This window comes from Marmota marmota, unplaced genomic scaffold (assembly GCF_001458135.2).
Source record: "Marmota marmota marmota unplaced genomic scaffold, marMar, whole genome shotgun sequence".
Classification (NCBI taxonomy): domain Eukaryota; kingdom Metazoa; phylum Chordata; class Mammalia; order Rodentia; family Sciuridae; genus Marmota; species Marmota marmota.
Window position 1 is genome coordinate 4,085,071 of NW_026000130.1, and position 25,031 is coordinate 4,110,101.

The 25,031-nt window shown below is 43.5% G+C and overlaps 1 long non-coding RNA gene and 1 pseudogene across 1 annotated transcript; both read right to left on the minus strand.

Annotated features, from left to right (window-relative positions):
- Window positions 1-3,148: 3,148 nt before the first annotated feature.
- LOC125611102 lies at window positions 3,149-17,850 on the minus strand. Its single transcript, XR_007341220.1, has 4 exons — window positions 17,840-17,850; window positions 13,982-13,987; window positions 10,284-10,296; window positions 3,149-3,386 (listed from the first exon to the last, which is right to left on the minus strand). It is a non-coding gene; the product is annotated as an uncharacterized LOC125611102 (long non-coding RNA).
- Window positions 17,851-19,103: 1,253 nt separating this feature from the next.
- On the minus strand, window positions 19,104-19,707 carry LOC107154516 (annotated as a pseudogene).
- Between the last annotated feature and the right edge of the window lie 5,324 nt (window positions 19,708-25,031).

Genomic DNA, 25,031 nt, shown 5'->3' on the forward strand with positions numbered 1-25,031 from the left:
GTCCCTAACTGGCTTAGATCAAGGGGGAATGCTGCCATGCTCAACCAAAAATGCCTCCTTCCCCCTTCTAACCAGGAGAGTCCTGAGATGTTCAAAATCAAGGCTGAGAAGAGAAAACCTGTCTCTTCTAGAAAGAGAAGGATTCGACACCACTCCAGACAAAGGCCGTGGAGTAGGTGATGGAGCCAGATGGCTACTGGCAGGAGAAGCTGAATGGGTGAGATATCCACCTCATGTACTGTGCACTATATGACTTTTGTGGGACTCCCAAATGAGTACATTGGGCTACCCCAAACATGTAGAATTCAACCATCACTCCGAAGGAGACCATGTGCCTTGGCCTATAGATGCATTCTTAGAAAATGAAGCACCCTTTTCTGGCCTATTCAAATGTTTCTTGAGTTGAAGGGATGCTGGCCCCTGATCTAGTGCCCCAACTGGAAGTGTTAAGGGAAGACTCACATTTGCTGTATGAGCTGCCACCTGTCACCCACTTCCTTGGTCTTGAAGGGTCTGCATCATCTGTCACATCCACTAGGGGCCCCACTGCCCACATTTTGCCCTTTCTGAGGTGGCCTCTTCCTTTTGATCCTTTGTGCAATTTGTGAGTCTTGGGCCAATCACCATCACGGACATCTTCCACAGAGAGTGCAGGCCTGGCATCAGAACACCTGGGCAGGAAGAACAAGAAAACTCACTTTTTTTTTGAACCTAGGGAAAAATTAATTCAAAGGATTAACGTATTCTTGAGGCTTTGGTGTCATTCTGCTTTGACAAAGGAGAGGTGCCCCCTGAGTATATCTCTCCACTTTCTGGCCTTGGGATAGTAGTAGAGTGTTTTCTGTGTGAACAAAAAAACTTTATCAGATGTTAGTGATAAGGAAAAATTGAAAGGTTTTCAATTTGTGGACCAATGCATGTGGAGCTCTGTGGTCATCATCCCCATGCTCACAGCCCTCCTAGGGAAGTCTAAACTGAAAATGACTATAGCTCTCAGCCCCCAGAATGGATGGAGGTCCAAGGGCCAACCACTGCTCCTGAAATTGGGTCATTGGAAATTCATACCATCAGCTTAACTAAGCAGGGGCCTCTGATGGAGACTGTAGCTGGGTAGGAAAGCTGACACTGTCACGGCTGAATGGCTGGCGGTGCAGTGTGGTCCCACTATATAACTAAAAGGCCCCAAGGGAAGAACCAATCTCCTGGAGCTCCTCACACCTCCACACGTCTCCCTCCAGTTACCATACCAGCTGTTCAGGAGGAAGGTCAGACAAAGCTTCCCTCATGTTTCCACTGGGGATAGAGGAAACTGAGGCATTGGCTTCTAGGTCCACCTGGATCCATTCTCATTTCATGAACAGAACATCTGCCCTTGGAAGAAACCATCTGAGCAGAGCCTAACCAGCCTGGGTTCCCACAGAGTCTCCCTGGCCTGGGGGAAGAGAAAGCTCCAAATCTATCCCCCTATCTATCTATCTATCTATCTCCCATTGGGGAGAATGGAAATATCTGCCTCCAGTTCCCTCTGCACTTCTAGTCACATCTGAAGAGGAGGAATGAGAAGGACTTGAGAAAGTCACAGCCCAGGGTCTCAGGCTCACTTACTGACTGGTCTCAGGATGAAAGAAGGCTTCCTCCCTCCATACCTCACCCTGCAACTCTAGGACCTCCATATACTAATGGCAGTTTTCACAAGACAGAATTGTAAGACTCAGACCTTATGAAGATATCCCTAGGAAAACCAAAGTCACAAGCCCTTAAAAAATACAGCTCATCATCACACCACAACTCTAAGCCAATAAAATATAAAGTATCTCTAGAGGCCTACAGGCCTCAGTTCCTTTTCCCCAGTACATCATGTCCACAGCAGGACTAAATGTGAAAAGTGCACTAACAAAAGGGCATCATTTGAAGAGACAGAGGCAGCACTAGGACCATTCTGAAACATGCAGTGAAGAGAGCCTTGGACAACTGAGAAAGAGAAACAAGTGTGGTTAATATGCTAGGGCTCTAAAGGACACATAGGGCACATGTGATATGAACAGAGAGAATGTGCAGTGTGGATAGAGCAAGCCTGGGAGCCAGGTTCTGATTTGGAAGAAATATTGCAATGGTAAGGCCAGGACTTTAAAGTCACTATGATCAATATGTGCCTGGATCCAAAGTGAAAGCCAGCATGCAAGAACTGATGAGGGATGGAAAGGGGACAGGGCAAACTCTAGTGAGAATACAAACATGAAGGTTAGGTGTTAATAATGTCCTCACTGGAGAGGGCCTTCCATACATGGGCTTCTGCATAGACTAGGCAGTGGCCAAGGATTCAAAAGAGTCATTTGAAGTGAACTGAACAAACTCTGAGAATACAGAGAAACAATACAGAAACCTGCCAGAGCAGGTGAGCAAGGGATTGCACTGTTTCCAAAATCACCCCAGAATCCTGCCCCTGTGAATTACAGTGAATGAGCTCCCAAACATACAGAGCCTCCTAGCAGAATTGATCACCCAGAGGGAAGAACCATGAGCTCCAACACAGTTCACTTAAACGCCAAAGAGAGGAGAAACAGAGGAAGAAAATGAAGTAGGAATAAAGAAAAACAGAGTAAGAGACATGGGGAAGCAACATGAAGGGCCATCTCTTAAGATAAATAGGTTCTCTTCTCAGCAAATGTTAAAACTACACTGAAACTACCAGAGTATAAGAACAGTAATGAATAAACTGGCCGTATTTCAATGTGGAAAACAAAGTAGAAAGTCTTCATGATCATTAGAACCCTATGCATGTTACATTAGCAAGATCATTGACACAAAGCATGCATGCTAAAGAATTTCTACAACAGAGTTCTCTTACTCTTCAATAATCTGCTTGTGTCCATCAGAAAGATGCTGCATCCTTAATGACTTCTTGCCACAGTCCCTTCAATGACTATAAGTGAACTGAAGGACAAAATACCTGAAAAAAATGAGCCTGATCTCAAAGTCCATAAAGCAACTGATGAGCAGTAAGAACAGCCTCCTGGATCCACCTGTGCCAACCATGGCTAAAAAGCCTCCTGTTAAAAGGAGAAACAGACTACAACAACATTCAGAAGAGTGGTGACGTGTTGTACAATGGAATACAAAAGCTGGCTTTCTAAATACCTGTCCTTGCTCCTCATTCACCACAGAATGCACTAACATGATTATTCTGCACCTATTTTATAAATTCCATGAGGGAAAATTAATACTACTACCAAAATTGGGGGTGGGGGGAATGCAGTGCCAAGGAGCAGCCCTTGGTTGGGTCATCACCTCTAGGATTCCAGCTCTCCTTTAGCTTGACTTCCATCTCTTCACATTTCTACCAGGACACTTAAATTACTGAGAGCCATGTTGCCTGCCCCAGAAGGCTGATCCTTGTAAAGACTAGTGTTGGAGTTCCTTCTAGGTCTTCCTCCTATTTCATCATACAAATACCTTGTGGCCATTTTTCTACATTAAAGGGTAGGCTGATTGACAAGCCCCCCTTACCAAAAAAACAAACAAACAAATAAAAAAACCAAAAAACAAAAAAACAACCAAACAAACAAACAAACAAAAGAGGTTTCATGTGAAATGTGATATGGAACAGTTTTTGAAAGCTGTTCCATTCCCTTAATGACTGGTTGTCTCAGTTGTTGGGGTTAGGATCAAAATGAGATTTCCTGGAAATCTTTATCATTTCCCCAGATTTTTACTGCTGCAGTATGTCTCAGCTCCCCCTCCCTCCAATCCCTACCCCTTAGTCCCTTTTCTCCACTCATCTTTCCCTCATTTCTTTTCCTTTTTGTTCTTTTTTTTTGCATATCAGAGGAAGCATACATCCCATATTTGTGCGTCCAAGTTCTTTGTGGATGTTGGTGTGTAGGTTTTCTCCTTGATGTGTCCTCATCTGGTTTTGGTATGTGTGCAATGCTGGCTTTATAAATTTGGAATGTGTTCATCCCTTTGTATTTCATGGAGTAATTTGAGGAGTTTTGGCATCAGTTCTCCTTTAAAGGTTTTTGGTAGACCTCAGCTGGGAATCCATCCAGCCCTGTGTTTTTCTTTGTTAGAGACAATAATGAAAAGCCTTCCATCTCATTACAACTCATTGGTCTGTTTGGATTGTCTTTTGCTCTTGATTCTGTTTTGGTAGATCCTATTTATCTAGATATGTATTCATTTATTCTAGGTTTTCCAATGTATTGGCGTACAAGTTTCAAAGTAGTCTCTAATGATCTGCTGGATTTCTGTGATATCTATGGTGATTTCACCTTTTTAATCTCTAATTTTATAAACTTGGTTTTTCTCTCCTTTTCTCTTGGTTATGTTAGCATGGGGGCTTATCAATCTTGTTTACCTTTTCAAAGAAACACTGTTTCATTGGTCCTTTGTGTTGTTATTTTTTGTTGTCAAGTTCATTAATGTTGGCTCTGATCTTATTTCCTTCCTTCCTTCAGTGTTTGCTCCTCCACCATAGCCTGGCTTTTAAACCATTTCCCATTTCCAAGGTGCATGATGTGGGCTTCCTCAGTAGAGGGTGCTGAAGTGACACTGCAGGAAGCAGAGGCCTCTTGTGGTTAAGCTACTGCATCATTGCTCTGTGATGCTGGTATGAGACCATGTGAGGGCAGCATGGATCAGGTGAGGGGATTCTCAGATCCTGAGGAAGGCTTTTGTCTCCAGGAAAATTTCCAACACTTTCCAAGCTGATCTTAGGTGATGGTGCCCTCCTAGTGAATGGGCTTACTGTAGTGGGAGGTACTGACTCTGAGTTCAGAACTTGGCAGTCCCTGGCTCTACCCATGCCCACCTGAGTTGTAGCACACCAACCACACTGCCTTTACCAGGCACATATTCCCAAGGGTCCCCCATCCCTTTCTATTCAGAGGAAGCTGTGAGAGCCATGGCTGCTGCTCCCACAGGTAAGGAAGGTCCAGGTGGGCTGGGGGCAGGACATACCTGGATGCCCCTACCATGTGGTCACCCATGCCCACTGGCTTGTCCCCCAGGGTAAAGACCTGGAACAAGGCAAAAGCTGCTGCAGACTACTGAAGATGCTGCAGACCTTGAAGAAAAAGGTAGGTGCAGGACGCACATCTGGGAAGGTACAGGAAGCTTGGGTGGGGGGCAATGGCTCCTGGAGGGCTGCTCCTGGTGACAGGGGTTGCCACATTATAGGCAGGCTCACCCAGGATCTTTGGAGTTAGCAATGGAAAGGTATTCATGATCTGACAAGAAAAACTGCAGTGGGGTGATTGGTTTAGAAACCTTTCTGGAGATGGTTCCAAAAGAATGGAAGGACCAAAAGGTGAGAAAGATAAAGAAGGAAGAGGTGGGATTTTGGCCTGCCAACAAGACCGGGACATCAAGGGATAGAAGGGAAAAAAATAAAGGGTAGAAGGAATTACAAAGAATTAGCCCAAAATTCTAGTGTGATTTCCTCTTTAGGCATTGCCAAAATCCTAAGCTGTGCACAAGCAGAGTAAAACTCCCAGAAACCAAGTGGAAATCAGCAGATGATTGCTAAAGACCTGAGCAAGGATATCAACAGTTTCACATTGCTAGGGATATAGAGGTAGGGATTCAAGCCTTGTCAAGATGTAGAGGCCTTGCTAAATGCCCTAGGTTATCAGCTAAAGTCTCAGAAGAACTACTTCCTTAGAAGTATGGGTATAACCTAGGAGTAAGAGCCAGGCTCTACAAGTCAAAACCACTCTTTGAGCTTCTGCCACGGATTTGGGGACTCTATCTTATGAGTAAGCTACAACTAGAAAAATGTCAACTCTAACAAAAACCACCCTCAAAGAGATCAAAGTGATCATCCAGTCCATAAATGACATGGCCAGGAGCAGAACTCAAACAACTGAGTTCTAGAACATGTGCTCTTAAACCATTTTGCTATCCTGCCTCTGGGCATATGATATCACCCACAGGAATGATTAGGAGAAAATACCAGATGTTAGGGTTGAATGAGCCTTTGAGTTTTTCAGAAGCTTTAATATTCATTATTTCATTGTCCTAGAGCCCCTGAAGAGCAAATACTCCCACTTTACAGATGGAAAACAGAAAAATTGAGTAATTTGTTCAAGGTCAGCAGAAACATGTGGGAGAGACCTGTATATTAGCTTGGCCACTTATTAGCTGTATGCTTCTTTAACTTCCCTCAGTCAACTGTGAAACAGAAATACTAATAACATCTTTTTCAAGAAGCAAAGAAGTATATGTAAAGCACATAGCATAGAGTTTTGTATTAAAGGTGTTCAATAAATGTTAATTCTTCGTTTTCCTTATTTGATTGAAAGGGTTTTAAGGTCTAAGCTATTTTCTTAATAGTTCTAAGCTATCATCTTTCTACTTGCTTTCTTGTGCAATTGTAAACTGGACTTTGCAAAGATTGCATGACATGAGGTTTTAAAAAATTAGATGCAAAAGCAGGTTTGAGAATCCACTGTCTTTTTTATAGGTTGATGAAACAAATAAAAGGTATTATGATTGAAAAGAAACAAAAACTGCCCATGTCCACAGATACTATGATCACATGTGTAGAATAATACTACAATTATTAGAATGTGTAAGAGAATTTAGCAGATAGTTTAATATAAATATCAATATAAAATCTAATCAAATTCCTATACATAGTTAGAAAACAAATTAAAAATATTTTATAACACTATAAAATTATAAAGTATCAAAAATAAACTTCACAAGGTAAAGGATCTTTCAGGAAAAATTATAATATATTATTGTGAAGCAATGAAATATAAAGAAATGGATCAGAAGACTTCTTATTGTAGTGGTATTAATTTGCCCTGTATTGGTTTATAAATTCAATACAATATTTAAAAAAATACCCCCAAAATTTCCTGAAAAAAATGTTTTATAGTTCTATCCTACAAAAATGTAAAGAATAAGGCTGACTGAGACACTCTGGTAGAAGAACAAAGTAGAAGGATTTGTTCTTCAGTTATTAAAAGCTATAGCAACTGGGAAAACATCTTGTTCACACAAAAATATACTACAACAGTACAGAAAAGAAGAGCCAAGAAACATATTCACAAATACTTGATATATCACAGATGTCACAGCAGGTCAGTATATAAAGGGATTTTTTTTGGTGGGGGCAATACTGGGGACTGAATACATGGGTGCTCTACCACTGAGTTAAATTTTCAGGCCTTTTTATTGAGACAAGATCCAACTAAATTGCCCTGGATCACCTTGAACTTACAAATATTCTGCCTCAGCCTTGAAAGTCTGGGATTACACATGAGCACGACCTCACCTGGCCAAAGGCGTTCTTTTCAATAAATGCTGCTAGAGCAACTGGTTATCTGTATGGAGGGAAAAATGAAATGGACCTCCACTTCCACTAAACAAAAATTGACACTAAATGGAATAAGATCAAAAAAAGCACATACCATACACAGAAAGTATTGATAAATTTTAGCATGTTAAAATCTTCATTCAAGGAACAATCTTTTTTTTTAAAAAAAAAAAAACAAAAAACACAAATTAGAAGATATTTGAAACCCATATAAAACAACAAAGACATAAAAAAATTCATGGAAATCACCTGTAAATTAATGAGAATAAAATATACATGATCTTATAGAAAAAGTGCAAAAGACCCGACAAAATACTTCACAAAAAGAGGAAATACAATAGATTCTCAATGTTATGAGTAACCAGAGAAAATCAAATGAAAAACACAATAAGATACCATTCATTAAATACCCTTGGGATTGACAAAAAATAAAAACTCTACAACAGCAAGTGGTGGTAAAGATATAGAGCCACAGGAACTCATACTCTTCATGATGGTGCAAATCGGTACAATCACTTTGGGAAACAGTTGGTAGCATCTATCTAGTACTACTGAAGATAGATTCAGCAATTTCACTCCTAGATTCATCATCCATTTTAAAAATACAAGTAGTTATATACCAGGACACATAAAAAAGAATGTTTATACCTACACTGTAACAGTCCAAAACTCCAAAAACATTCATATGTGACTGAATAAGTAACTTGTGGCATATTCATAAAATAGACTTCAATATAGCAATAAAAATAAACCACACCCAATTGAGGAATCTCATAAACATTTAAAAAATGAAGCAACACTCAAAAGAATGCATAATAAAAACATAAGACAAATAGTGACAAGTTCAAATAAATTTAGGAAGGCATACATAGGTGGTAAAAGTATAAAGATAATCAAGGAAACTACCCCAAAGTCAGGAGAATGGTTACTTATGTGGAGAAAGATGGATGTAACTGGAAAATGACATGGGTGGTGTCAACATTGCTAGTAATATTCTACTTCTTACCTGGGTGGACGTTGTATCACTATTTGCTTTATAATTATTACTGTACAAGTTTTTATACAAGGCATCTTCATTATCAAAATATTTGTTATCCAGCTAGGTGCAATGGCACATGCCTGCAATCCTAGAAACTCAGGAGGCTGAGGCAGGAGGATGTTGAGAGCCACAGCCAAAGGGGCCCCAGCAAACTTCCAGCTGCCAGCAAACTTCCAGCTGCCGGCTGATGATTGGCTCACAGCGGCCCCAGCAACATCTAGCTGATTGGCTCCTCTGCGGTGATGCTCATTGGACTGTTTCCCTGCCCTTTCAGACCACGGAGCTGCTCATTGGGGGACCTTTTTTTGGCTCCGCCCACGTGACCCAGCCAATCGGCCTCAAGAGCAGGAGGATTGTGGGAGGTGGAGAGAGGCTTGTGTGGGAGAGAGAGGCTTGTGGAAAGCCGGTGGTGGCAGTTGAGGCTCTGAGGATTTTTCCTGAGAGGCTGTTTTGTTTGGCGTGTGTGGTTCTAAAAATAAAGTTAGTTTCTTTTGACAAGTGGCTCCTGATTGTGCCCAGCCAGACTGCGGCAGGAGGATGACAAGTTAGAGGCCTGCCTCAGCAAATTTGCAAGGTTCTGTCTCAAAATAAAAATTTAAAAAAATTTGGGGTGTGGGTCTATGGTAAAGCTCCCCTGGGTGCAATTCCAAGTACTAGAACACTTTTTCTGACCCCAGTGCCAGCAACTCTGAGGTTGCTTAGGAGCAAAAGCCATCATGAAAAGACAGTTACTAATGTGCTAATCACTAAATGCTAACCTCACAAACTTCTCAACTTGATTAACAACAGCAGTTTCTCTTGCTTGTTGTAAGAATCCATAATACAAGTTGTTAGGTGCAGGAAAGGCTGAACTAAATTGTCTGCAGGGCATGCTCAACAAATGTTAGCTGCAGGATGACCTGGCCACTCAAACCCCTCCGTCTGGTTCTTTATCACCTGTTTGCGTTAAGTCTACATGATCAAGCCCCTGCTCAAAGATGAACACATTCCACCACTGCTGAAGGCTGAACACTCAACCCCCAACTCAAGGCTGGATGCCTTGTGCCAACAAGGCATCTTGCAAATCCAAAGACCCTATTAGATTTAGGAGCACAGCAGAAAGTCTATAAAACCTTCCCCTGCCAGGCGCTCTCTCTCTCTCTCTCTCTCTCTCTCTCTCTATTTTTCTCCTCTTTTGCACTGCTGCAATAAAGATTTCTTAGTTGCTCCAAGTGTTGTGGTCACTTTTCTTTCATCAGTGCCAAAACCAAGGAGGAGGGTTAAAACCCACTTTTGGGTCCCTCTTCCTTCAGAAGTCCCACTCACGGGATGGCCTGAACCCATATTCTCAACTGCCAGAACTACATCCACCCCCGGCCTTTGATTGGTGAGTTTCTCCTTCCTAGAGTCCTAAACCCAATGGTGGTGTCAGGAGGATTTGATCATTGATCATCCAGCAAACTTCTTCACCCACCTGCGGGGAGGAAAACACCCCACCATAGCCTTGAAGGCCATGGTGGCCCTCAGGGACTCCTTCCTTAGGCAGATTCAACTCTTGGGTTCAAAATTATTTCTCTTCCCCTTCTCAGCTGGTAGTTTACTAGCATAGGCTTTGTAGGTCACCCTCAAAAATCTGTTTAAGGTCCGGGAACACAAAACAGAGAACTAAACATCACACCCCACCCAGAACTTCACTGTTTTGGTGGCTCTCATAAAGTCCTCTCACTTTAAGACTCAGCCACTAGAGATATGCTTACCCTCCCCTTCCTCTTTCTTTCCCTTGCTCTCACTCTCTCTCCTCTTTGCAGCCCTGGGAGTCCCGGGTCTCTCCAGGAGGGGTCCCGAAAAGCCTTGTCCAAGGTCTCCCATGGCTCTGGCCCCATCCAGGATGGGAGCCTTGACTGACAGGATTCAGTGACGACCAATCTCTGCAGTTCCAACCTGCCACTAGGCACTCCTGATTTTTGGCTCTAGCGGTTTCTCCCCTTTTGCCTATAAATCAGTTTCCTCCCTCTCCCTTATACTACATTTGCGACTCCTTCCTTCTTTCCTATACTATGTTTGTGTCCCCTTCTCTCACCCTTATATTATGTTTGCAACATGGATATTGCGTCCTCTCTGCTGGTCCACTCTCCCTTACAATGCCTCTTGGATAATTCAAAACCTTCTCCTTGACACCAGACATCAAACCCCAAAAATTGATCAAATATAGCACCCAGGCCTGGCCCACTTATCCCTTAGACAACCAAAGCAGATGGCCCCCTTTTGGGTCTCTGGATTCCTGCATTCTAAGGGGTCTCTACAACTACTGTGAGCATTTGAAAAAATGGGTAGAGATGGCTTACCCCTTGCAAACCTCTACAAATTCTTCTAGCTTGCAAACCAACTCCCCCAGCCACCGATCCCCAACCTTCTCCTTCTCCGGACTCATCCACTACTTTTGACCCTGCTGATGAACCTCCAACCTATCACCAATAGGTCCTCACTTTCAACCTTCTGCCCCAGCCTCTCTGCTGTCACTCCCACTTCAGCAAACTCTTTTCTCCCCTCCAATCACTAGATCAAAAACCCAAACCACCGCCCTTCCTCAAATCATTGTCCCCTTGTGTGAGGTAGCAGGTACTGAAGGCATTGTCCACTTTTCTATGGCTGACCTTTCCCAAATTGAAAAAATGACTAGGCTCATATACTTCCAACCCAGTTATATGTATCAAAGAATTTCAATATTTAACACAGGCCTATAGCCTCACCTTCCATGATGTCTATATGATCCTCTACAATACTTTACTTCCTGAGGAGAGGAGACAAGTGAACAGGCTTGCACTCATGGAGACAAGATCCATCAGACCAATCTAGCACATACCAATGGGCCCCAAGCAGTTCCAGACAAGACCCCTCTGGGATTACAACACCAATAATGGCCTCACAAACCAAGATTATTTCACCACTTGTATTCTAGCAGGCCTAAAAAGGGCAGCCCAGAAAGCAGTCAATTCTGAGAAACTTCAGGAAATTATCCAAGATAAACATGAGAACCCAGCCTTTCTGGACCGCCTTACTAAGGCTCTCCTGCAATACACTAATTTGGACCCAGAAACCCTTGATGGCTGACAGTTACTGATGAATTATTTCTTTACCCAAAGTTTTCCTGATATTCAGATCAAACTTAAAAAATTAGAACAAGGCCCCCTCACTCCCCAGACCAAGATTCTTGCTACTGCTTTTAAGGTCTATCACAACTGAGATAAGAAGGCTAAACACCTAAAGTGCCACATGATGGCTCAGGCCCTCCATGGGCCCTCTCAAAACTCATCTCCTATGTGGCAAGATTATCCCCCAAATTTAGAACCCCCTAGGGCCTGCTTTCAGTATGGACAAGAAGGACATTGGATCAGGACCTTCCTCAATCCATGGTTGCCTACCAGACCATGCCCACAATGTTCCATGATGGGCCACTGGGCTTTTATTGTCCCTGTACCTGAAGGGGTGCTCAGCCAGGCCCTAGCCCCGATAATCTCATGGGACTGGCCACTGATGATTGATGGGGCCTCCTGACTCCTGTCCCAACAAGTCCAAACACCATGCTGGAATCCAGGGTCCAAATTACGGTTGATGGTTGCAAAATTCTTTTTTTATTAGACATTGGAGCAACATTCTCAGTGTTACAGGAGTTTTGGGGATCCTTACTTCCCTCTCAGTCCCCTAATGTTGGGGTAGGAGGAAAAACAATATATCCCCAAACCACCCCACCCCTACCCTGCTTATTTAGACCACCATTCTCACACTCCTTCCTGGTGATGCCCCAATGCCCCATTCCCCTATTAGGCAGGGATATTCTATCTAAATTTAAGGCCATGATTTCCTTTCTGCTGTTTTCACCATCCTCCATCCCCTCAATTATAGCCATGGCTACCCTACAGGCTACACCAGATCATTCCCTTCTGCATTTTCAAGATCAAGTAAAACCATTAATCTGGGACACAGAGACTCCATCCCTGGCTCAATGCCCCAAAGTTGAGGTACACTTAAAAATACCTATCACATTCCAAATAAGCCTCAGCATCCCCTCCTGATGTCCAGTCAAAAGGGACTACAACCCATCATTTCCAGCCTTCTCACAAAAGGCTTTCTTAGGCCCACACATTCATCATACAATACTCCCATTCTTGCAGTCAAAAAACCCAATGGGACTTATTGTTTGATCCAGGATCTTTGCCTCATGAACAAGGCAATCAAACCTATCCACCACTAGTTCCAAAACCATATACTGTTCTATACCTTATTCTGGCCTCAACTTCCTATTTTTCTGTTATAGATTTAGAGGATGCTTTTTTCAACATTCCTTTGGTTCCACCTTCCCAAGACTTCTTTGCCTTTACCTGGACAGATCCAGATACTCAGTGATCTCAGCAATTAACATGGACTGTCCTCTCTCAAGGCTTTAGTGACTGCCCACACATTTTTGGTCAGACATTGTCCACCAGTCTAAAGAGCCTCAACCTCCCTCTTTTGACTCTCTTCCAATACGTAGATGGCTTACTCCTCTGCAGTCGCTCCCTCAATATTTCCAAAACTGACACCAACACACTTCTTAACTTTCTGGCTGATAAGGGTTACCAGATGTCTCCCCAAAAAGTACAATTATCACAAACCCAGGTCACCTACCTTGGAGTCCAACTTTCCCAAGATTCCAAGGCAATCACTTTAGATCAAAAAGCTCTAAATTGTGACTACCCCAATCCCCAAAACTAAGGAGAAAATCTTATCCTTCAAGCAGGATATCTTGGGGGCTGGAGTCCCAATTTCTCACTCCTGGCCAAACCACTATATGAAATGGCCAAGGGAGACAAACAGGAGCCCCTCCCCTCATCACCTAAATCTTATTTTCTCTCCATACAACAATTCCTCCTCCAAGCACCAGCCCTACATCTCCCAGACTTCCAATAAAACTTTCTTCTTTATTCATGAAAAAACAGGCTTAGCCCTTGGGGTGTTAAGTCAAAATAAAGGCCCCACCTTTGCTCCTGTCGCTTACCTTTCCAAACAACTAGATCCAATTGTTAGGGGGTGGGCCCCATGCCTACATGCTATAGCTGCAGCACACACTTTACTACAGGAGACAAATAAACTGACTTTGAGAGCACAAATATTATCATTTCCCTTCACACTCTGGAGGATCTTCTCACTTACAAAAGCTTAAAGACCTTTACTCCCTGCCACATCTTTTCCTTCTGGTCTCATTCCTCCATGATCCCCCCATTTCCTTTAGGGCCTGCTCAGCCCTAAACCCAGCCACTCTTCTTCCCCAAACTGAAAAACCTCCCTCCCATCACTGCCTTGAAGTACTAGAAAACCTTATCCCCTGCCTCACTCATATCCATCAAGGGCCTTTGCCTGATGCCACTTACACTTGGTTTACAGACGGCAGCGCCTTCACACTAGATGGTCATCATCATGCAGGATACTCTGTTATCTCCCTGACTGACCCACTCAGCATAAAATTTTCTACAATAGAGGCAAAATCCCTACCTCCACACACCACCAACCAGCAAGCTGAATTTATAGCCATCACTAGGGCATTTCACCTGGCGGCTGACCATTCGCTAAATTTATACACAGACTCTAAATATGTTTATCACATAATCCTCTCCCACTCTGCCACATGGAAAGAGAGAGGACTTCTTACAACTAGGGGCTCCACAGTCACCAATGCTGATCTCATTAGAACCTCACTCCTTCCACACCAACATGACTCTTCCTTCACCTGTTACAAGAGGCAATTCAAGGGCTTATCAGGAAGCCTAACTAGCAGCCCTTGCCCCATTGTACCCTAGCTCCAGTTATCCCACAACCCAAATCCCCAGTGTCAACCCGATTCATGCTCTCATACCTTGATTCCATCTTTCACACTAACTCCCAAAGCTTAAAAGCTTTTACAAACTCGTTTCTCACACTCAGCCCCAAGGATGTTCACTTTCTGAAACAGTTAACGTCTAACTGTTCCATCTGTAAAAGAACAAATCCTGAAACCCTTTTGAAACCTGGAACCTTCCCCACACATCAAGCACAGGGCCTCATTCAAGCCACCGACTGGCAGCTGGACTTACCAACATGCCACCAGTTTGCAAATTTAAATACCTACTAGTTCTAGTAGATACTTTCTCAGGGTGGGTTGAAGCCTTCCCAACTGCCAACAAGTGGGCTACCACAGTCGCCTCTATCCTTGTCTCTGAGACTATACCCAGATTTGGAATACCCACATCTTTTCAGTCCAACAACAGACCCAAATTCATTTCTCAGATTACACAGCATATTGCTAAAGCTCTTAACACCCCATGGTACCTGCACATCCCCTATCATCCACAATCATCTGGAAAGGTGGAGCATACCAACCAAACAATAAAAGAAATTGTAACCAAATTTACCCTTGAAATTCACCTAGATTGGGCCAAACTCCTTCCCCTCGACTTATTGTGACTTAGAGTATCACCAAGAAAACCCACCCTTCTCTCCCCATTTGAAGTCATGTATGGCCGTCCTGCCTTTTCCCCTGGTGTCATAGCTTCTCTGTGGACTCCACCAGAAAGTCTCTCTTTCCCTCTCCTCTCCTTTATACACTCTCACCTCTGGAAAAACCAAGAAACCCTACTCCCAGACCCCCAGAGGACTCATGCTTCTTTTCCCCTAATGCCAGGAGCCTGGGTATTCTTCTCTCCCCCACAACACCAAGATTTTCCCTTGTCAGCAAAATGTGAAGGTCCCCTACAAGTTACCCCATATACCCCCACCACTGTGAGGTTTCAAAAGTCTCCAACAATGCTAACTCCCTGGATTCACATTTCCAGGTTAAAACCTGCATCAGCTCCTGAGCCTGCGTCTGTGGATACCTCCTCTTCTTCTTCACTGGCATATGCCTGCAGCCCTTCTCCCACTAACCCACTGAAACTTTGTTTCACCAGGTCCTCCAAAAAACAATGAATAACCTCCAGATCTGGGTCTACCTCCCTTACCTCCTCTTAGCCTACACTGCCTTTTTCCATATCTCCTTCATTCAGACCCTACATATGGAAATTCACAGTAGTTGATCAATGGAAGGAAATGTCTTCTTTGATATAATGAGAGCAACTAAGAACAAAGCAGGGAGGAAGAGCAGGAAGAAAAGATTAACATTAAACAGATACATGAGGTGGGAGGGAAAGGGAGAGAAAAGGGAAATTGCATGGTAATGGAGGGAGATCCTCATTGTTATACAAAATTACATATAAGAGGTTGTGAGGGGAATGGGAAAATAAACAAGGAGAGAAATGAATTACAGTAGATGGGGTAGAGAGAGAAGATGGGAGGGGAGGGGAGGGGAGATAGTAGAGGATAGGAAAGGTAGCAGAATACAACAGTTACTAATAGGGCATTATGTAAAAATGTAGATGTGTAACCGACGTGATTCTGAAATCTGTATTTGGGGTAAAATTGGGAGTTCAAAACCCACCTGAATCAAATGTATGAAATATGATATGTCAAGAGCTTTGTAATGTTTTGAACAACCAATAAAAAAAAAGGATCAATATCAAAAACTGAACAAAGTGCCATTTTTGACATGCCCCTCAACTCAACTGCCCCTATTACCATTTCTCTTGCAAATTCTTGATTCTACAAAACAGCCTGAATAGGACCCTATCTCTGCTATCTATTCAATCAGACCCAAGATTATTGTAAATGGTGTCCAGACACTTATAAAGGTTGTCCTTACTGGTCATGTAGAATCCATCATTATGACAGATACCAGAAACTAGATACCAATATGTGCCATTTGATACCTGAGGAGACTTGGCAAGAGGCCAGAGCACATGGAAGACGAGAAAATAGCATTTTGAACTAAAAATCTATGACCTAGCCCACCCATGATGGGCCTCAGGAGTCACAGGTGCCCCTTTTTGGGCTAACTACCAGACCAAACCCTCTGAATATTTATGGAAAGGGAGGAGCATAGTAACACAGGCCCCGACCAAGTCAACAATTTTTACCTCAGACATAGAGCACTCTGAGAAAGTCCTAACAAAAAGACAGAGGAACTCCAAGGTCCCTCCTCCTCAGATCCCTCCAAACCCAGTTCTCAGATCCATACTTCGATCAAAATCATCCAAAACACACTGGCATTTCTAAACACGACAGTCCTCACCCTAAATCCACAAAACTGTTTTCTTTGTGCCTCCCTGGAAAGGCCCCTCCTGGCTGCAGTCCCCCTCAAATTCTCATATGATCTCTCCCCCACTGGCAGTAAAATGCCTCAAATATCCCTTTGTGGGAACCCACACCAGTAACACCAATTTCTCTTCCTTGCCCTGATGGCTCTGCATTAGCCCCTCGTCACACACCCAACATGACAGATAGTGGCATTACAGGATTGCTTCTACAAACAAATACACAAATCCTGGAGACTTTCTTTGGTGTAATGGAACCTTAATGACCTACAACCCTGACAATATAACCACTCCCTGTTTTGTTGTCCAAGTAACCCCTCAACTTACTTTATATAGCACCACAGAATTTGAACACTTTTTCTCTCACTCTACTTCCCCATGCAGTAAGCATGAAGCCTTCCTGCCTATTCTGATAGGAATCTCCATAGCTGCAACTGTAGTAGTGGCTGGAGTATCAGGTGGAGCTACAGGGCACTCTATCTGGACTGAAGATGACCTTCACAAAAAGCTTCAAGCAGCTCTCGATGCTGCAGCAGAGTCACTCTCCTCCCTCCAGAGACAGGTCACCTCTCTGGCTCAGGTGGTTCTCTAAAACCAAGGTGCATTAGACTTATTGACAGCTGAAAAGGGAGGTACTTGCCTATTTCTAAGGAAAGAGTGCTGCCATTATGTGAATGAATCAAGTCTAGTAGAACAGAATGTTAACAAACTCACTGACTTTGCAACCCAACTGACTAAAACTACTTCCCAAACTTCTTTTCTGGAATTCTTTCCGAATCCCTTTGTCACCTGGCTCATGCCCTTCTTAGTCCCTTTTATAGGCATAATACTCTTCTGCACTTTCCTCCCATGCATAATATAGTTCCTCCAAAACCAGATGAACACAATTTCTAACCATACCTTTAACCAGCTTCTTCTCAGGGACTACCAACTGCTTCACGACCTAGATGACTCCAACTCCTCTCAAGGAACTCTTTTTTGCACCCGATGCTGACAATGCAAAAACTATGGCCAATCAGACAGCGAGAGACAAGGAACCCAGAGAAATTCTTAGCCTGCCACCCTGAATTTTTGAGCCTTTATGCCCTTTTAAGCCTCCTCATGGCCCTTGGCCTCTTCTCTGCTAGTCCTGCAGCGTGGAACTCCTGCCAAAAACTGACCTTTGCTTTAATCCTCATGCTATTTTTGCTCACTCTGATCCTCTTCAGGTGCTGGTGATGCCACGGGAAGACAACACTTTCAATACTTCCTAGAGTCCCTGCAACAGGACCAGTGGCTGATACCAAGGATCTCCTCCACCCAGGACTGGTTTGATGCCATTGATGACTTATGGCTTCAAGGAATTCTGTGGACTCTACCCCTGCTGAAATAACAGTCTATAGCATCTGGGTGTTATTTCTAGCTGCCCTGGTGTTCCCAGACCTGTCCCCCAGAAATTCCTCCACTTTCCCTCATAGGTTCTATACTGCCCCAACATTAAGCAGGAAGTAGCTGGATGATTTTATGCCGCCCCCATGTCACTTAGAAAAAAAAAGGGAGGAATGTTATGTGCAGGACAGGCTAAACTAAGTTGTATACAGGGCATACTAAACAAGTGTTAGCTGCAGGATGACCTGGCCACAAAAACCCCCTCTGTCTGGTTCTTTATCACCTGTTTCCATCAAGTCCAAAAGCTCAAGCCCCCACTCAAGGCTGAATACTTAACCAACCTTGTGCCAACAAGGCAGCTTGCAAACCCAGAGACCCTATTAGATTTAGGCAGAACAGCAGAAGGGCTATAAAAACCTTCCCCTGCCAGTCTCTCTCTCTCTCTCTCTCTCTCTCTCTCTCTCTCTCTCTCCTCTTTTTTACTGCTGCAATAAAGATCTCTTGGTCACTCCGAGTATTGTGGTCACTTTCCTTTCACAAATATATTTGCAAATTTATTCCTTCAACAAATGTTTACCAACATCTAAGGCTTGCCAAACACTGTTCTCAGGGTACCAGCAAGGTCCAAAGTAAAAGGCCAGACAGAGAACCTGAGAACTTTCATTTTCACCCCAATTTGGCCTTGGCCTTCTTACTCTCCTACCAAGTTTTACACACCTAGAACCTAAAAGCAGCATTCCAAGGCTCACATCAAGTCATTATCAAAACCATTACCCTAGGGAGGAATCACCCCTTAGATTCATTTGATAAAATCATGGTCTCCTGTTTTTAAATAGGCAGAAATCCCCTTATCAAGAATTCTCAGTCAAGGCACTAGTTTTAACAATGGTGATGATTTGGCCACTGCCCAAAGTGAGGTTAAAAACTTTCAAGGATTGCTTTGCCTGGGATCAGAGACCAGAGGCTTGTGATATTTTAGAAATTATATACTAGATTTTGTATGTACTATAGTTTTTCTCAGGTTAAAGTCCATACCTTCATGGGATTCTCAAAGTTGTTCAACCAAAAAGAACAGCTGTGATTAAGAACAGCTCCCAACAGTTGAATAGTCCAGCTTTTGAGGGACAAGTCCATGTAGTCACTACTAGGTTATCTGAATTGAAACCCAGCTGTCCTGACCCCTAGGCCTGTGCTCTCAATGCCCAATACTTACTCTGAGTTCTTTGAAGGCTTTACCTAGAGTGGAGAACTGGTGGCCCTGGTGAGCCTCAATGAACAGACACAGGAAACAGATGAGCTGCCTATCTTTCTAGCAATTGGGGCTAAAATCAGCTCCTGGCTGGACACTTCCTCTGGGCCACTCTCTGCTTCCTATTCTATTTCTGGGTGAAATTTGCTTTCTGCCTTGGTGGCATCTCCTCCCTCCTCAGACTCTCCTTGGTTGTCTTCCTCTGCCTCCTTTTCTTGTGCATCTTCCATTTCCTTCTCAGGGCCCTCCTCACTCTTTGTGTTGCTCTTGTCCTCACTCTCTTCCTCAGCCTCACTCTCATCCTCTGAGTCATTGTCCCCCTCCTGCTTGCTTGCTACCTTCCCCTCCTGTTCCACCTTGGCCTGACCTCTTCTTCTAGGCCTCTCCCTGCTGGCTGGCAAGGTCCAGTCCTGGATTTCATGAATGTGCCCAGCCAGGTAGTGACCTAGGAACTTTTGCCTGTGTGTTTGGCATTGCAGTGGCCGTAGCAGAAGCCACATTCTCTGTTTCCTTCCTTGCCGCAGAGACTTTTCTGAGTGGCACTCGTCATGTGCTCTCATAGGGCAGATTCTTCAAGGCCACACCTACTCAGCAGGCCAGGTGGGTGCTGTGCCACTGTGGCCTAGGCCTTGGGCCTTCAGACTCATTAGCTTCCCTTCTTCTGGTGCTGGGTCCCCTCAGTGGGAGTCACCACCATGATGGGCCATGAGGGGTCCTGGTGCAGAACTTAGAGCATAGGGCCTTCCCACTGGCTCCACCTGCTTCCTGGACAGTGTGTGTGTGTGTGTGTGTGTGTGTATTTTGCAGGAATTGGAGCCAGGGCCTTGTGCATACAAAGCATGTGCTCCAATAGTGAGCCACACCCAGCCCTATGTATAACTTTTCCTCTCAGCATAATGTTTAGGAGACTTAGCTGTGGTGTTCTGTGTACTAGTACTTTATATTTTTATTATTGCTGATCACGGTCCATTGTATGATTATATAAAAAATGTTTTGTTTTCTGTTGATAGATGTTTGTATTTTGTCGAACTTTTGGCTATCAGGAATAATGCTGCCAGGAATGTTCTTGTAGAAGTCATTCATGGGCAGTGAACTAATCTCTCTTGAGCATGTGGTGTAGTCCTGAGTCCTAGAGTAGGTGTATGTTTGGTTTCATAAGGAACTAACAAATAGCATGCATGAGAGTTCCAGTGACTGCATATCCTCAGCAACCCTTGAGATTGACCATTGAAATTCATTAACCATTTTGTAGTTTTAATCTGCATTTCTTGGGTCATATCCTGAGCACCCCTAGGATCTATGTTGGTTGTTAGAATGTATTTTGTGAAATGCTTGCTCAAGTGCTTTGTTCATTTTAACGTTGAAATATCTTTTGCTTATGGATTTTTAGGGTTCCTTTGTATATTCTCTATATAGATTCTGTATTAGTTGATAGCTGATGTATTTACAGCCTTAATGATATCTTTTGATAATGAGATGTTTATGATTTTAATTGGGGCTGATTTACCAATTTTCTGTTTTGGTTTAATGCATTGAGTCCTGCAATATAAGAAATCCTTACCTACCCCAATCCAATATCAGAAAAAAATTTGTTTTTGATTTTGAATATAGATGTAGACTAAATCTAAAAAACATTTTTTTTTGTGTGTGTATAGCTTGGATGAAGGACAAGAGTTTATTATTCTCCATGCTCGTGTTATTCCAACACCATTTAAAAAAATACCATCCTGCCCTATGTGATTGCAGAGGTGATCTTAGATGTAAATTAAGTAAACATATAGTAATCCCCTTCCTCTTGATTTCCTTGCCTGCTGCAGCCAGGGGCGACCTCTGCAGAAGGGGCTCAGTTCAGGGGCAGGGTAAGGGGACTCGATGTACAGTTTATTTCATTTTCATAATTACACATAGAGGGTCACTGGCGGGGAAGAGGTGGGAGATGCCCTGGAAAACTGAGGCGCTCTGCCCTTTGGATCCTTCTGTTGGCCCCCAGGTCCCTCCAGAGTCTAGTCAGCCCTGGCCCACGTCGCACTGCGCTGGCCTCGGGTCTGCCTGGGACCCCACCTCAGTGGCCTGACCTAGGAGACCAAGGTCCCTGGGACCTCACCCGCCCAGCTGGCGCCTCACCTCAGGAGGCAGTGCTCCCTCAGAAGCCCCAGGAGGCTGTCGTTGACCTACAGGTTACCCAGGCGCGGCAGTCAGAGACGCCAGCTTCCAGAGGCGGCAGGAGCTTGGCGGCAGGAGCTTCCAGCCTGGGAGCGCGACGAGAGCCCTCAGAAAGGCTGGAGAGACACAGCAACGGCTGCTGGAGGGCTCCTTACTGAGAGCTGGAGCAGGCCTTGAGGGGCCCCGCCTGGCAGGAGAGCGTTATCTGCCAATCTCCTCTGCTTTGCATATTCATGAGACTGACTCCGCCTCCTGTTCCTGAAAGCCCGTATGAAACATATGTCAAGAGCTATGTAATGTTTTGAACAACTAATTAAAAAAAAATAAAAATAAAAATAAAAAAAAAAAGAGAAAAATACATTATTCAAAAGGAAGCATCACCTCGCCCAGGAAGGCCTGGCTGATTATTTATGAGGAAGCCTCGCCCCGCCCAGGAAGGCTGGGCTGATTATTCATGAGGCAGCGTCGTCGGGCCCAAGGAGACTAGTTGATTATTCATGAGGAAGCGTCGCCCCGCCCAGGAAGGCGGGGCTGATTATTCATGAGACAGAGAGGTCAGTTTGGAAAAGGCCCAGGAACCAGGGCAACAGGGTGAGAGGGAGGCTTTGACCTTTGAGGTGAGCGCTGTCCTGGGCCCTGTCTCCAGAGAAAGGGCACTTGGGCCCTGTTAGTTCAGAGCTCTTCATGTTGAAATTTTCTTCTTGAAATTGGAAGTTCAATTTTAAAGTTTTCCCCGAGGGACCTAAATTTTCCGATGAGAAGCAGAAACACGGGGCTGAGGGGGCGACAGAGGGGAGGCCATGGGTGACCCACGACTTTCCACCAGGAAAAAATTCCAAACTACAGAAAGGAGATGGAGAAGGAAAGAGAAACACAGTGGGACCCCTGCATCCTGCCATCTAGCAGTTTAAGGTTCTTTTTGGAGGAACTGCAGGGACAGGCCTGGGTGAGGGCCCTGCAGCCATCATTAGCCACCAGGCAGCCACAGGCTGTGCCCTGGGAGGAGGCGCCTGTGGAGCTTTGGGGGTCTTCCTGGACCTGCCAGGTTCTCTCCGCCATTGGCGAGTCCCCTTGTATCCACTGCCTGTTGCAGACCAAGAAATGAGCCAGGTGGCCCCCAGTCCCCTGGGACCGCCTGGCTCCTCTCTGACCTTATGGAGGGTTTGCCCCTTAATCTCTGTTGACTTCAGTCCTCCCAACAGACCAGGGCAGCCAGTGTTCTGGACCTCAAGACTGCCCAATCACCAAAATGTGCCAGGTGTGCCCAGCGCTCCACTGGCTGTGCTCACCTGGAGAAAAGGAAGGAAAAATGGTTGTTGCCCTGAAGGGGTTTAAATCTCATTAGGGTGAGACTCCACTCTCTCCCCCACGAACTCTGAGTCCCTTGAGATGGGAAACATGACTTCCAGCTTCTAATCCTGCAAGATGGCTGGACAGGGCAGTTGCCTAGTGAAGGCTGAATGAGTAATTGAAGTAGCATGAAACAGATTTTTCAAGACCAAAAGAGCATGAACAAATATCCAGTCAACAGAGTGGCAACCATTTACTCTGAGTGAGCCTGAGTAGAGAATTATCAGGGCCAATTGGAGTTTGCTAAGCTGGTGAATAATAATGTATTGAAACAAGCTCTGTGACAAGTCAAAATCACTGGGTGAACTCTGGCAAACCAAGTTCCCTTGCTGAGCTTCACTTTCCTTTTCCTTATGGCTCTATGTTTTACATTTTAATCCATGATCATTTTGAATTAATATTTGTATCTGGTGTGAGTTTTAGTGTAAGGTTTTTTCCCCCTCCCCTTTCCTTCCTTTCTCTCTGGCTGGGACATTCTCTTGTTCTACAACTATTTCTTGAGAAGACTGTCCTTCCTTTGCTAAGTTCACTTTCCTCTTCTTTCAAATGAAGGGGTCGGATTTATACTAGAGGAAATCACTGTACCCTTTTGGCTTTACAAATCTTTTGAACCCACTTTTTCTGATGTGCACTTCCTTTGAGCAAAGCTATCCTTCATATCATATATATGTAAAAAAAGGTCATCTAGTTGAAATTCAGAATTCATCTGTTGGATATTGTTCAGTTGATAGATTTTCCTGTAAAAACTATGGTTTTAGAAGTTTGATGAAAATGTATAGAAATTCTTAGTATTAAAAAAAAAAGAAATCATTAGTCTATCAAGCATGACTTTTTTGGACAAACTTAATAGATTGTGGGTTTTGCTTCACTTGGAATGGAGGGGGAAAGATGGTTTACTTCTCAATTAAAAAAGCAACAGCTGGTTAATCTTTGTATTGGATTCACAAACTGAAGGGGTAAAATAGTAATTGTTCCATGATTATAAAATAGAGTGAGGTAGAAGTCAAGAGGTAAGGCTGGAGTCAATTTTTTTTCCCTCAAAGGATCACAGAAATATTTATTGTCAAGAAGATCATTAATCTTCATCATAGAGAAAACATATCAAACAAGAGTTTGTGGATCCAGTATTCAAACAAATATATAAGCAAAAGACATTTTAGAGTTCTGTTCCTAAAGTCTATAGTTGTGAAATATCTTTTTAGTTTTTAGATAATGAATCAGAATAAGGTGATACAATACATGTCAGAACTATTCTCTGAGAATGGGTGAACTCTAGAGTCATACTTCCTGGGGCTGCCAGCTTGTGAGCTTTCAAAATTAAGAGAGCTTGTACTTTAGTAGGAGATCTCCACAAAACACCTGCTCAAAGGGAGAAACAATAGTAGTAACCAAATACTAGAGGTTGAAAGGGCCTGGTTATATTGAGGAATGATTAGGGTCTTTTTCTTGGAACAAATTCATCCTAAAACACGAGAAAAAGTCTCAACCATGTTTAGACACAAGCAAGTAAGGAAGCCCTACACCTAAGGAGGTACTGATCACTGCATCATATTAGATGAAGTGAAAGAAAAAGGGAACTTTTATTTTGAGGAGTTAGTCTACAAAAACTCCTACATTGTAAATCAAACCTTTTGTGTTCTAATTCTCACTTCTGTCACTCTATGTCTGACTATCCGGGGGTCAGTCCAGGATTTTGGGGGATCTAGATTTCCTCACCTACAAAATTAGATATTTGGACTAGATGACATTTCTCCTACCTCTAAAATTGTGTGACCTTTTCCTAGACCATATATTCTTTCTTTCTATACTGCTTCTCCACTGGTTCAGCAAATATTTATGGAGCCACTATTTTGTTCCTGTACTGTGACACAATGGGTCACATCTTATATAATTTATAAGAACTGTTCACAATAGGCAAATCCATAGAGATGAAAGGTAGATTAGTAGTTACTGGGGGCTGGTAGAAGAAGACAGTGAGAGTGATGATTAACGGGACTGGAGTGTCTTTTTGGAGTGATGCTGGGTTTGGGATATTTCCTATGAACAAAATCATAATATGTGGCCTTGGGTATGCTTCTTGTAGTGTAATGTTGTCCTGGTCTGTTTATGTTGTAGCATGTAGCAGTACTTCATTTCTTTTTTGGCTGAGTAATATTCCATTGTATGGATAGAGCCCATTTTATTTATCCATTCATGAGTTATTTGATTTGTTCCACATTGGGACTATTAGGAATAATACTGCTGTGAATATTATTGTGCAGGGTTTTGTAGATATGTTTTCTTCCCCCAATATATGCCTAGGAATGGAATCGCTGGGTCATTGCCACATGCACCCATTCTGCACTCAGGCCTGTGATCCCT